Source organism: Gobius niger, assembly GCF_951799975.1.
Source record: "Gobius niger genome assembly, chromosome: 3".
Taxonomy (NCBI): Eukaryota; Metazoa; Chordata; class Actinopteri; order Gobiiformes; family Gobiidae; genus Gobius; species Gobius niger.
In genome coordinates, this window is record NC_136854.1 from 27,172,968 (window position 1) to 27,186,763 (window position 13,796).

The 13,796-nt window shown below is 41.6% G+C and overlaps 1 protein-coding gene across 4 annotated transcripts in view; it reads left to right on the forward strand.

The window, feature by feature from the left end:
• Positions 1-5,926: 5,926 nt before the first annotated feature.
• The window catches only part of LOC306961585 (adhesion G protein-coupled receptor L1), a 34,910-nt gene continuing 27,040 nt past the window's right edge, over positions 5,927-13,796 (forward strand). For 3 of the 4 annotated variants that reach the window (XM_079554391.1, XM_079554390.1, XM_079554392.1), the window contains exon 1: positions 5,928-6,723. The gene's annotated coding sequence lies outside the window, so the exon portion shown is untranslated. Of the gene's footprint in view, positions 6,724-13,796 lie in introns of all 4 variants that reach the window. The other variant, XM_079554393.1, reaches the window with a different exon arrangement.

Here is a 13,796-nt window from a genome sequence, read left to right on the forward strand (position 1 = left end):
ACAGATGTGAGAAGGTCATGAAGCTTCTCATGGAAAGCATATGGCATATTTAATGCAGAAAAATAGCTTTATCTCTAACAAGGGAAGTACTTCTCAGTAAAGATAGAGATGAAGGCACATGGGATTTAATGAGAAACCATGACATTTCTCAACAAATAGTTTATTGAATGCCTTTATTTATTGTTGTTTTAAGTAACAATGGCCACTGAATGCATATTTCTGAAGATTTGCAACATTATGGCAAGCAATATGAACGTTTTTAAAAGTTGTAATTAACAATGTAAATGCCAAAGAGATCTGTCTTTTATCAGCTTTGCTTCTCACTATGTCTCTCTGTAGCCTCAGAAAGGAGGATAGATGTGCCAACATCTAATAAAAACAATGTAACAGGAACGGCAAAAGCTACTAACCGTTGCTGACCCCGGTTTATACTTGGCTGTCTTTTTTGTCTTTGAACGCTGCCAAGAAATCTGTCATGCCAAGGTTAGATCTGATCCAAGTCTGGCTATTAAAGCTTGTTTTATAGTCCCCGAAGACATTCCTGCAACCGTCTCCCTGATGTACAGTATGTGTTAACATGATCTAATCAAAACCCAGTATGAACTAAAATACAAAAGAAATTAGAAGGAAAAACTGTTGTTAGTCAATGTTATGCTCATATATTTCTTCATGAAGCTTCATTCCACTTCAAATCTATCCGAACTAAAGGCAATCAGAGCTTTTCAAAAGAGTGCGATGGAGAAACAGCCTGACTCTAAACAACACTGAATGTGAGTCATCTTCCACAGATGATGTTCGGCTCCTTGTATGTAGCCTGCGTGTGTGCAGTCAGACTAATTAGTATGCAGCGGGTGATATCTATGAGAGGGTTCTTCGTACCTTAACAGATGTGTCTATAAACAGGAGTAGAGCGCTGTGTGACAAATGATCAGTTCAGGGGTGAAGAGAGGGGGAGGAAACTGATTGACAGCAGGCATTCAAACTGTGACAGAGAGATGTATGTCTCATTGATGCTGTGAACACACTTTATAACAACCTTTGTCAAATTTGATACCAAATTGCTTGTATTGTCAATTGTCAATGGAGAGATACTCAAAATATTCCAGTAGCAGATTGGAATATAATGTCATACAAACATGAAATTATCATGAAATAACGTGATAACGCGAAAAATTTACATATACGCAAGTGAGACCAGGACACTTCCGCAATAAGGACAACACAAAAACACAACATATAACAAACAATGAAAACCAATAATACAAAACACAACCAATTAAAGAACATTTGTCTGCTTGAACCTGCTGAAGTACCATAGAAACGGATCCCATATCGAATTAAAATCGTCTTCTGCTTGTTAATAAGATTAGCAGTTACTGGGGTACTCAAAAAGTGCAAGCACAGGATCAGGGTGTAACTATGTTCCACAAATATCAGACATCAACTAAAACATTTTAGTCCAGTAAACTGTTATATTTGGACAGATCCAAAAGTGTGAAGCCTATTCCTGGCCACACCGGTCACAAGCTGTGTTCACCCCATGGAGCAGTTTGGAAAGCCGTACTTTGGAGAGGTGTAGCCTGTACAGAACTTTGAATTGAAGCAGTCCACGATGAGCACAGATTGAAGATGAGTGGATATTGTCTTGAGCTTTAGTCCAGTGAGATGCAGTTATACTTATTCCAATGTCCTGTTGCCATGCTTTCTTTAGGGGATCAAGTGAAGGCCTGTCTTCCATATCTGACGGTACATTACATATTATAGAAATTTCCCCTTTTTTCAATGGATCTTTTAACAGGATAGTGTTCATGTCTGAGCTGGGAAGCTGACGAGGACAAGATGGGAACAATGATTTTAACAAAGCTAATAAATCGTCAGTGTACAGTGAAACCGTATGCTCCGTTGTTCCCCTAAATATGTCAGAATATCCTTTAATAATAATAATAAACAATTGTAATGGCCAATGGCTCGATTGCCAAGGCAAATAACAACGGCGATAATGGACAGCTGTAGGATATGAGGGTTTATAAATCAATTAATTTGTTTATTAATTAATCAATAGGTTGTAGATTAGCCTTAAAATTTAACGGGGCACCAGTTCGAAAAGCGAACAAAATAAAAGTTAGAATAGGAGGCTAAACTACAGATTTATCTAAAGGAAGTAAGGTCTTGAACGTACATATTGACCCTTAGTCTGAAATAATAAACACAGACATAAACTGTAGTTTATGGAGGTTTAAACTACAGTTTATGTCTAATTGATCTAATTGATCAAAATCAATTAACAGACGGCATTAAATATTAAAGTGCAAACAGGATAACCTAGAAGGCTAACAGGATGAATAATCAGATAAAATGTTCTAAAATTGTACCTGAAAGTCAGTAAGGTGGTTTGCGTAGCAGTTATGTGAGTCTTATTGAGCCAGGTCTGTGAGATGCGCTTACGACCGTGAGAGAAAGGTTTTCCACGCCGACTGTGGTCTGGCGTTCCAAAGTCCTGGTGTCCGACGGCCTGTGGTCGTGGTCTCTCGGGTGGCGATCTCAAGCTGATGCAGGCGAGGGTCTCTCTCCAGCTCCAGGGCCTTGGGCGTTTAGCTTGACCAGCTAGACTCAAAATGGTTGCGCTGAAAGCTCAGCGATCAAAAATGTTGTTGTCTTGTAGGAAAAATGCAAATGTTCTTAAAAGTAACTGGTAGTTACAAATCACGTCAAATGACGGGCTCAAACTTAAAGATCTGAGTGGTCCATCTGAGACAAAGAGAGGTCAGAGTTCAGCGGGGGAGGTCGCCATGTGCTCCCTTCTGGCCTTCTCTCCTTCTCCTTCTGTCCAACTCCAACTCTCACAAGAAGCTGTTTCTTTTTATTTCCTACGAACTACTTCCTTACCCTTCCTTTATACCGGGTGCGGTCCCTTTGTCTCCGCGGGACTTAACCAATCGGTTCAGTCCGTAACCCGATATTTTTTGGGCCTCAGGGGATGGGAGGAAGGCTTATCTTGGGGAGAAAATTCAGGAAATACATTTCTATTGCGATAAACACATTAACAACTTCACAAACTTTCCAAATGCATTTCCGACATTTCGACAGTATGTACATTGCATCTTTGTAGACCATGGGAAGAAATCATCATTAGAACAGATTGGTTGAGTTCATTCTCACTGTTCATGAATTAACGAATTGGCTTATTACTCAAATCGGATGTTTGAGATTCAGTCTTTAGTCCAATTCGAAGGTCAATAAAGAGTTCTCATCTCTGGTTGTGAAGTCTAACGGATAAGATCAACACTTCATTTGTCCTGAACTGTGTTCGATCTGATCACACAAGACAGGAAGTGCAGAAATTCCGAAGCCATAAAATGGTCTGGGGATTTTGGAGTGGGGGTGTGCTCATCTCTGGTATGTGTTAACCATGCCGATTGGGCAATAGGTCACCCTCACACGCTACACAGCCCTGCCTAGTTGCGCAACCTAGAGGGAAGTAAGATGAGTTCAAACCATTAGCTTGAACAGATGCCTGTGGTTGAACATATAATCATTTGATTAAAGACACAAAACTGGAACCAAATCCAAATCTAATGTTTCCCAAATGTGTACCCAAAACTTTCTCAAAGATTTAGTAATCCACATTAAGCTTATGGGCTGGTAAGAGCCAGGTTCTAAAGGGTCTTTACCTGACTTGTGTATGAGTGAGATACTGGCTTCATAAAATGATGGGGGCAGGGAGCCTTTCACCAGTGCCTCATTGAACCCTTGTAAATATCTGATCTTTAAATAACAGAACTCTGCTGTGTAACCATCTGGACCGGGGGCTTTTGAATTTAGCGTTTTATTTATTGCTTGTTTTACTTCTTCCAATGTTATCGTTTTTTCTAATACATTTTATTGTTCGCATTAATTTGGGGAATATTAAAGTCTCTGAAAAAGTTATCAATTCAGATGTGTACAACTTAGTGTAAAATGTTCATGTATTTCTTTTGGATCCATTGTTGTTTGTCCAGAATCATTCCCAATTTCAGCTATTGCTCTTGTTGCGTCTCGCTCTTTAAGTTGAGAAGCCATGAGCCTTCCAACCTTTTCTCCATGTTCGTAGTGTTTATGCCTTAGTCATGTTAACAATTTAGTTGTCTCAGTAGTATATAACAAATTAAGTTAAGTTTGAAGAGACACCTTTTTATTAGAGGTCAGGGGTGGAAAAAACAGTGTATTGCTTGTTTATGTTAGAGATTTCATTCCTAATCCTGCAATTAATTGTCCATGCAAGCATGATTTTTGTGTTTCCAAAGGATAGACCTGGTTACATCTGTTGCATCATTGGTTGCTAAGAAAAAATTTATGTGTTTTTTTAATTTCTTCTTGTCATTTTTGGTCAGATGTCAGATGGTTTTTACGTTTCAGGTTCCTGGCAGTTTTATGTCCAATTGCAATTTGAGTGTGAAGCAGAGGGGTTTCATGTCAATACCTGCCAGGGATCTGCACCTGTCCGCCACTGTATCACCGTGCACTCAGGTGCACTCTTTTCTCTGGAAGTTATTGACACACACAAACAGCAACTTCCCACCTTTTACCTTTTACGCCTTTCTATTCATCAATTTTGAAAACTTTTTAACTTCTAACCATAGAAACAATCCTCATCCAAAGGATTAGAACTTGATTCTTGAGCAGTACCTGCCATGGAGTGTGGGAAGGAGTTGCTTCTACTTGGTAAGTTTTCTTTAACATCTGTTTGTCAGTCTCTAGAGAAAATGTAACAACAGTGAATAGAGGTTTGGACGTTTCAGGGCCACGTGTCTTCACAGTTTGCGCTCAGCTATTGAATGAATGTCTGAAGTAGATGTGACCGCCAGACTCAGTAATAACAATAAGTGGTGTTATGATGTCAAAATGATGCATGGACATTGGTCAGAGTGGTGCCAAGTCAAACGTGCTGCAGTGACCGCTAAATTGAAATCCAAACATTCCCCTCTATTCTTGACACAATCTGATTGGCTAAGCCCGTTAAGGGTAGCAGTAATCAGTCGATTGCCGGATTTGGTTTTGCACATTTATTTTGGTCCAGTGTCCAGTGAAGAGTTTGTCAATAGATATAATTCACAATTGATCTGTAATGTCATGACAATAAAATAGGACTTTATTGATCTTGAAATGGAGAAAAGAATCAAGACACTTGGCATCGGTATGAATATCGGATATCGACAGATACTCAAAACCCAGGATCAGCAGCAGTAGCAAAAAAGCTGGATCAGTGCATCTCTAGCCATCTCCATGAAATATTTCTAGATGCTTTAAAATTGCATTAATAAATAATGACGCTAGTGTCAGTTTAATTTCCACCAGGGCACAAACATATTATTTTGGAATGATAAAATAATATTTGCCCTGAAAACTGTCCATTAATCCTCAATAGGGCAATAGGTACACCCACAGTGAATTCTAATTGATCCCTATACCAGGAAGATTAAGATGGAGGGAACTTGCACAGTGCTGACAGGTGAACCTGATGGCTAAAGCTATATCCGGGATGCGTAGAGGACACGAGCCAAACACACATAGCCTCAACTTATTCCACGGCTCTTTCTTGCCAACACAGCAGCTTATTGTTGCTCACTCAGACGAACCTTGGTAATATAGTCGAAGCTCTGCCTCGCTCTGGTTTTTCAGCCTCCCTAGCGCTACGCAAGCGCCGCACACGCGTCCGCACACAAGTTGCGCGCTCTCGAGTGCAGAACGCGCAACAAGCGGGACCAGCGGATGGAGAGAGACAGATAGAGAGAGTGAGAGAGAGGGAGAGAGGGAGAGAGAGAGAGAGAGAGAGAGAGAGAGGGAGAGGGAGAGGGAGAGGGAGAGGGAGAGAGAGAGAGAGGGAGAGGGAGAGAGAGAGAGAGAGAGAGAGAGAGAGAGAGAGAGCAGAGAGAGAGAGAGAGAGAGAGAGAGAGAGAGAGAGAGAGAGAGAGAGAGAGAGAGAGAGAGCAGAGAGCAGAGAGGGACGGATGCAAGGCGAGGCCAGAAGCTAAAAACCGTATCTCTGCTGCACAGCCCGTTCTTTTGTCCTATATTTATTTTCATTTTTATAATTTAGCCTGTTACAGAGCCTTCCTTTTTTGTGGATGAAAAAGCCATCGCGCGTCCATCCTGATGTGCTGCGCCTTATCACGATTCCTCAAGGATATGGGGATCACGTCGACGCTATTTTTCCATTTACATCAAGGATATAAGAATGGGAGCGTGTAGAATAACAACAATGGGCAAGTCCAAATGAGGACCATCGATGCACAACGCGCGCCATCTACCCTAATTAGCATTGTTCGTTGTGTTTTCCATTTTCATCGTATGTGCCGGAGCTGTACCAGGCCCACATCATCCCTGGGCATGAAACCCGTGGGAATAGTGATACCAACGTGACGCACGGTCACACAGCGCAGCGGGGGAAGACATCGAGCCTCGACAGGACGCGGAGGGAGGGCTACTGTAAACTGGCAAGAGAACGCCCAGTTGTTGTCTCTAATGACCGCCCCATAGTGACTGCCTTGACCGATTAAAGCCCTAGGTATCGAGGCACCACCGTTCGCTATTGAATATTTGATTCCTATTTCATGCATCTGGAGGAGAGGGAGGAGGACGGGAGATGAGTGGGTGAGGGCGCGGACGCTGTGAGACGGCATGCGGGAGACGCAGTGAGCGAGCAGCACGAGGAAGAGGAGGAGGAGGGAAACCGGAGGACTGAGGGTAAGATATGGATATAGGCTATGAGGATGCACCCCGCCCCTCTTGTACGTATCTTTCTCCCCTCGTGCACGTACATGATCAATGCTCGGGAAGACAGCTGAGGTGCCTTGCGTTCTTTGCTGCTGCTGCTGTTGTCAAGGGCCATTTGATCTGTCAGGGCCAAGGATGTGATGAGCAGCTCTGCATGGGCCTCGGGTAGACTACCTATAGAGAGGCCTATGTGTCATTTATATCGCAGACTATCACACTATCCATCTCCCAAATAGATATAGAAATAATAATGCGATGAGAAACACACAATTACAGGTAGCACTCTCAAAATGACCTACAATATGCTAAATCAATCTGCTGACAATACAGCCTGATTGCAGAGTCCCATGATGAGAGAGCAGCCAGTACTCCACATGTTATCATTGTAGTGTGAATCTCTTAATAAAAAAAATACAACCTGTATTGCAGTTCAAATACCTTGTTGGCATTCTACAATAATTAAAAAATGAGGAATATTAAGCATAGAACACCGATGTTTAGTCTGTCCTTCCTTAAATCATGACCCATGAATTACTAGAGCAGAGATAATTACCGTTCATTGTCTTGCATCTCAAACGCAGCTCATTTTGCATCATACAATCTCATATGGACCTATATCAGTAACTAATTGCAGCTTTTTTGTGGGATGCCAATAACATATGCAACTGGCCTGTAATGTGATCTGAAATCAATGAGATTGTTAGTTTGAAATTTTGCTTTAACATTATTGCTACAGTGATTTGATTTGGGCTTGCCCCTGTGGCATAGTAGACACAACATGTTATTTCAGATGATAGAATTCATTCATAGACTTTATTATGACAATGATATGATTTAAGGAAAATACTTGCCTCAACTATGGACTGCACAAGTTTTTTTGTTGGACAACATAAAAAAAAACCTCAACACTAGACCCTATTGCAGCTTACTATGCAATACTGCTGCTATTAAAGAGCGTCACTGTGAGTGAGTGTAAGGTGCATGAAATATTAATGTGCACGTGATAAAGCCACAGAGGAGAGCATGGAGAAAAGTGGCCTAATAATCCAGGGCGTCCCACGACGACACATGAGACGGGATAGACCCAAGTGGTTCAGATGTTGATTATTGAGCAGTTTTCTCGGCGTTGCGGCATCTGTGTTACTCCAGCTGCAGTGAGAAGGGTGTAAATATGGACTCACATATAATGGCCTCCGTCGCTTGCTTTTGGTTTGCTTTGCTGATTCACCGCAGATGGGAACCTGAGCGGAAAGAGAGACTGGAGTGAGAGTCTGTTATCAATATTTTAGAGAGGCGAAGAGATGACTGGGTCAGTGGAGGAAGCCAGGCAAGAGGCGCGGGACAGTGGGACCGTGAAGAGGATGGAGAGCATGTGATCTCGGCGCGAGCCGAAGATTTAGAGTTGTATTTCAAGGCATCTGGGTAAATTGGCTGTGTGCTGAAGTGACTGTTATTTTTGCGTTATTATACTGCAATAGTATTGTTAGGAGGGAAAGTGTGAAAAAGAATAGCATGATTTCCCGTGAAACCTCCAAGCTCACGAATATTTTTTTGTAGTAATTTGACCAAAAAGACACACCACGGTATGGCCTGCATCATCATGTTTTTAACTTTTATACTTACAACATGACATGAGATGAAGGTGGATGGTGCAGATTGGGGTGTCTGACTCTGAAAAGGGAACAGCCGGGTTTTAAAATGTGGTTGTGGGGGCTCATGTATTATTCACGTGTGCATGGATATATGGATTAAGACAATGCTGTGCAACAAAAACTGCTTTGACCAGTTGCTTATGCTATATGCTAGTATTAAGAGGAACACCTGTATTACATTATTATACACCTATCACAGAGGCTTTTTGTGGAATCAAATGCTATGCTAACCAAACAGCAATAACACAATGACACACCCATCAAATAAATAAATAAATAATGACCTAAATTAGCGTAGTAGCGCGTTGAGCCTTTCACTCTTTAGTTCTAGTCAAGAACAAAGGGAGAAAGGAACATGTACATTTACCTAGTTTCCTATAGCCTATTGGACTCGACCAAAACCATGATGCAGACTAGAAAATGAAGCTATCTCCACTTGCAGCAGTAGTGACGCTCACATGAGCCCCCTGTGTGGCTTTGAGCTCTTTATGAGAAGGGTCTGGATGCAGCCGATGGAGGGACACGTGATCAGTGGAGCTCCACTTCTCCACAGGAAGTGACATCACCTCCATAGGACAACGCTACCCAAAACCAATCCTAACTAACCCAAATCTTAACTCTTAAGGATAATGAAGTTAACTAAGGGCGTCTTATTAAGATAAAGGTGGAGGTAGCGTCATTCTTTGTGGAGGTGTGGACAGACCATGCCCCTCACACCATTATTCTGGACGCTCAGCTGCTGGAGTTTTCCTCAAATGAAAAGTCAGAAGAAAGGAATATAGGCTTCTGCCATGAGGCTATGATTAAGAAGCTTTCTAGTACTTTGAACAGGCTACGTTCCCACCATTAGATCATAATTCATAGGCAGACAGTTGCATATCCATGTAAACATTATTGTCAGAAGGGAAGCTGCTGTAGCGCTAGGATACGCTGGGCTCGGCTAATCAGATCATATGTAGGCTCCAACAAAAACATGTGTCAGTGGACATAGCACAATGATAAGAAGATGCAAAAACAGAGAGTGCTCAAGGCAGATCTAATAAATATGTGAGGAAACTCATCAAAGTTTAATCAGCTTCCTCTTTTAGGCAAGACTCATTGAAATGAAAGAAAATTGAATTGGTCAACTCTAACAAACCTTCTGCTTTTATATACAGTCCAAAATATAACAACTACCGACTGGTATTCTGTCAAAAGCTTATTGGGAGGTTTTTGCTGCCAGGATCCTCTGCATTTATGTCTATTACAGTGTAATGTTCCAAACCCTAAAGTCCACAGTCCCATCCTGAATTACTAATTGATTGACAGAGTGTGACACTTCTGTTCCCCAGAGTCACGAATCGACCAGACAAACACAGCGGCTCTAAAACCCCGTAAGTGCTTTGACTGCAGCGTGTGTGGGCCTATCCCTCAGGACCTGTACAGGCCTGGGCTTTAAAGCAAGCACACTGACACAACAGTCGTACCTGTCTCATCTGTGACCATGTTTAACTGAAGAAATTAATGGCTCCATTGCTTCATTGTGAGGGCAAAAACATGCGATTGTGTTTACTATGATAATCACGATATGATTTTGTTGCAGAGACAATTAGTTGAATTTGCCCTTGGAGAATGAATGAGAGAGACTGTGTGTCTGTGCCTGAGCACGGTCCACCCATAATGTGAATGTGCGCAAGGCACTTCACCCAACTTACCCCCAGTGTCTGAGCACAGAGGTGTATGAGTGAGTGCGAAAAGGTGAATGATTCTTTCATACCAGACTGACCGAAGCATGATACATCAAACCATATTTATTTAAAATAGGAGCGATTCACTTCTGCATTTCACTTTCATAAGCATGTGTCAAAATTTATCCTGGCAAATCATCCATCTTCCTCAAAGCATGCAGTGATTTTTTACACCAGATGCCTTACAGAGCCCAGTGCAAATAGTAATGTGTCATGTAAGATTGCTGTGTTTGTAAAGTAAGATTTCATGACTGCCAAGAAATATCTTTTTAGACATAATTATGATTGAGATTATGAATTAGCTTAATCTTTCTCATTTCAAACAATCCAATAATTATTTTATCAGCTTCAGATAATTTGATGAAGCTTCCAGAGACACATCTGCAGTGCAGAAGCCTCCAAAACTGAAGATGCTTCTCTCAGAAAAATCCACTGCACATAGCCATGTTCTGCTTCAGCAAACTCACTGCAACACATTAGTTTGAAAATATATTGATTAGTGAAAATGTAATATTACAAGTATTTTATTGCATTTTGGAAAAGCGCTGCGTGATTAAATGACCAATGCACTTGCTGTGCAGAGGATAAAGCAACAAAACAAAAATCAATAAGGTGTGATTAATTGTAGCTATACTGCTTTAGACTGGTTCATCACTGCTGCACAAGATAAATACAGTGACCATTCTGCCGAATCGGGCACTTTATATTTCCTTTTTTATTTCAGGACTATTCACACACAAGGAAATTTGATGGGAAAATGACCAACCATGTTTGCAAAAATACAAATACTGCAGTTGCCTCATCCAACTTTCAATTACTATATATTTGCATAAAAAATGTAAACACATGAAAATGTCCCCGTTGCTCAACTTCACAATAGACAAAAATGTACCCAATTAGTGACCGATATATTTTTAGTCTAATGAAGTTTTTGTAATCAGGTCCGAGCTGGAGCAACAGCCAACAGTTAGAGGGCATGAGAGAAAACATTTGATCATTTGAATAGAGCAAGAATAATATTATTAATATTTTAATGTATATTTTTCCACAATAAAAGCTGCAGTGCAGTTAATATAAAGCCTAATATATGTTAGGGCTATTCAGTATATTAGCCTATCAATAACTACTGTACAAATCCTCACTGCAAGACTTCATTTGGTCAGTCTGCCTTTACATATAAAAGTGCAAAGTTGTGGAACTCACTGAACTGAAAACCATGACTGAGTTTAAAATGTTCACTTCTCGAGTTAAGCCTTCACTGAAATCGAAACAAAACTGTTAAATAGCACTGCCACTGAGTTTGTGTCAATGATTAATTTATATATAGGCAACATTTTAGAATGAATTTGAACATTTTTATGTAGAAAGGCCCAACCAGGGACTGGAGTTGAAAATGAGCACCAGTTAAACACTCTTTTTGCACAGCATCAGCTTCAAGTTGTTTTGTACTATGTTGAACTGCAATGTCCCTGTCACAGTGCACATATCAAAAACAGGAGCAGTAGCACCTGAGAGAAAACTGAAAGGGAAACTGATAAATGATGACAAGAATTACATGTTTGGGCTGAACGACAGCAATAGCAGTTTGTGTAAAAAGTACAGATCTGTGGTAGAAATGGATGTTTAGTCTTCTGCACTGGACATATGCGACCGATTTCAATTTAATTGCTTTCTGCTGCCCTCATCAAAGTCAGGATTCTTGCTACGGGTTTCACTGCTGTGCACTTAAAATGTTTCATAAGGCCATGTAATTTCATTAGTATGTAGATAGTGCATACAGATACTATCTAAGCTAATGCTTGTGTAATCCATTTTTGTCCAGGCCTTTTTCACATGCACTGACTCTGACTGGGATCCCGCTCATCCAAGTAGGCCGCGCGTTGGCCTGGGGCTGGATTTTGGTTGCAGGCTGGGAGCATGATGCTGCGAACAGGGGTGTGCGGCTTTGTCAGGGCCCATCAGTGTCCTTGCTCTACTTTCCTCCACTCGGTGGGCTCTGTGTGTGTGTTGGAGGGAGGAGAAGGGGGGTAGGAGCAAAAGAACATGCTGCCATAAGGGCTTTCGAGATGACACTGTGCACATCTCGCATGTCTGTCTATTATGAACGGGTGTGTTTACATGTGTGGTCCCGGGGCGTTTATTACCGTCTTGTTGGTTCAGTGGACCTAAAGAAAAAGGCAGAGGTCTCCATTTTTCTTTTATTTCGCTGCTCTCCTTTGTGTGTATACGCGATGTGTGGGTAAGCGTCTTTGAATGCGTGTTGGACATTTGTTCAAGAGTGACCTAAATCTGTCTGTCGTCATTACCTAACTAGAAGACAGAGCAATAGGAAGTCACAAATAAAAATGATGCCTGTGCACATATGGACAAGCACAAAATGACACATGTTGGTAGGGAGCACTGCCGGCCTGAAGTGTAGGAGTAAAAGGGTGGAGGTTTGGTGCCCGGTGTACCCTAAGACAGAGAAATTGGAGTTAATGTTAAGGTCTTCCTTTCCTTTTGTGGCCGTACGATATCACAATATCTGATAACTTGTCTTGAATGTTGGGATGATGTCATTGCAATATTTTACTATGCTATTTCAACACGTGGTTCAGTACAGATAAAAACGTAATCATCTAGTTTGCTTAGGTAACGACTCCAATGACTATGCAATACACTTATATTCTTCTTGTGATATGAGTACAGACAAAAGGTTATTTCCTATTGCCACAACGATCATCAGTCCCTCAACAGTCCTACCCACTTCTAGTCACATGCCGGAGTGGACGTAAAAAATTAAAATTCCATTTTTAGCATTGATTTTTTTTGAAAAATTCAAATATCTAAAAATTTAAAAATTAATGTCATTATTTATGTCCGGACTCCAACATGTGACCGGAAGTGGGTGGGTCTACAACGGTCTATCCAGCATCCACTCTCAGAATCTTATGTAATAATAGTTTAATTGCATTAGCGGGGCATATTTACCGTTGTAACCTTGCCAGTGAACTGTGACAAACCAGACATATCAATCATGCTTTAGCTAAAACGTTCAATTACTTTAAATTAATTGGCCATTTTGTCTTGCCCTGGTGCAGAGGGAGACTGCCGAATAGATGCTACTGTTGTTCTTGTTGTTCAGCTGCTCCTCTGCATCGGGGGCCAAGAGTTCAGTCTATATTAAGGATCCATATTGCTGTTTTCCTCCCGTCTGGTTGCACATCCCGTTATGTCCCTCTTCACCCCTCCGATCACCTGTACTCTCGCCGCACTGTTTACCTCATTACCCCTGCCGGGCAAAGGACTCTCATCTCCACGCCATCATTTATTCAGCATTACTGGGAAGAGGTCTGGCACTACTAGCACTCGCATCCACTCTCCTCCTCCTGTGTGCGCGCATGTGTGTGTGTGTGTGTGTGTGTGTGTGTGTGTGTGTGTACGTGTTTGTCTGCGCGTTTATGGGTCAGAGATGCCGGTTTATGCGGCTGGGTAATTAAAAACGTAAAACACGTAGCCTACTCCCGCTCGCATGCACTCTCACTCGACGCCCAGCGCAAACACACGCGCCGCTGTCTCCATCTCTCTGTGCAGGCCTATCACCATGGAAACAGCAGATTGAGGGACTTTCGCGGGGACGATTTTTCAATAGTTTTATCTCAGTTTCTCTCCGCCATTGTGCCAC